Here is a 1,264-nt window from a genome sequence, read left to right as displayed (position 1 = left end):
TCGTCCTCCACTGCAAACATAGCAGAGAGCTCTCATTCTTTCTATGAGAGACAACTCACCTCTCGCAGGTAGGGATGGACGATTGTGCTGAAATTAATTATTATATCGAATATCCACATTGGAAATTTCAAATGTAACATTCTATTTAACAAATACTATTTAAAAGTCCAATAGTTCATGTGGTAGGGAATTTAGTTAATTTATTCATAATAATTTATACATAATAGATAGAAATATATTGAATAAAATTTTTCTATTACGAATATTGCATTATTTGAATATTAAATTTAAAAAGAGATTAGAAATAATATTACAAATATATTGATTTGAATATTTCCAATTTGAATATTGCCAAATTCTTATTAAATTATTAGAAAAAATTCTAATTGAATATTACATTGAAAGAAAGCATATAAATACTATTGCATTAAACAAATGTTAAAATGTACAAACATTCGAAATTAACTTTTGAATGAGTTAAAATTAGTTTAAAATGTTTCAAAGCATTTGCCCATCGCTACTTACAGGGACAGCCCCTATTGTTTGATAATTACACCTAGACTACCCCTGCAATGCTAAATATGTTTGTGTGTGTGTGTGTGTGTGCGTGTGTGCGTGTGTGTACAGGGAAGATTTTGCATAAGTCTGTGTATATGCCTACATGTGTGAGTTTATATGTACTATTTGAGTATTGATACATGTATGTATTGTGTATATGGGGTATGCTATTTTTCTTTTGTATATGAGTATTTTCTTACCTGAATGTTTTCAATAATCTTGGTATTCTCAGTTACAGTTGGATTAATTGCAATCACAATATCCTCATATCCACCATTAATTAGTTTCACTATAGAACTATTTGCTCTATGACACATAATAAATAGAAAAAGGAACGCAAACAATTTCCGTAGACCCATGGTGTAAGATTTCCCTACTTTTGCTTGTTTGTTCTACCAACAGATATTTATAGATATACACCATAGCATTCAATCCTTATCAATCCTTTGGTGGACTTTGACAACAGATATTGTAGATATTCATTGCTTTTTGATCTAGATATTAATGCTTATTTACAACACCGTCAAGACAACAGATAAGCAATTACTGAAATAAATCACTGATTATAGCTTATTTTTTCTTCTATAAGCTTCCTTGTAGTAACTATACCAATGGCCTGATGATATAAAGGTCTGTAGGTTTGTGAGATTCTCTAAGAAATATTGACACAGTACTAAAAAGCCCCCTGTTCTAGTCCTCAGTCACA

The 1,264-nt window shown here is 30.2% G+C and overlaps 1 pseudogene; it reads right to left on the bottom strand.

The window, feature by feature from the left end:
• Positions 1-917, bottom strand: part of LOC128640674 (calcium-activated chloride channel regulator 1-like) — a 125,832-nt pseudogene extending 124,915 nt beyond the window's left edge.
• Between the last annotated feature and the right edge of the window lie 347 nt (positions 918-1,264).

Source organism: Bombina bombina, chromosome 10 (assembly GCF_027579735.1).
Source record: "Bombina bombina isolate aBomBom1 chromosome 10, aBomBom1.pri, whole genome shotgun sequence".
NCBI lineage: Eukaryota > Metazoa > Chordata > Amphibia > Anura > Bombinatoridae > Bombina > Bombina bombina.
The sequence above is the reverse complement of the archived record's forward strand: the minus strand, read 5'-3'. Positions and strand labels throughout refer to the sequence as shown.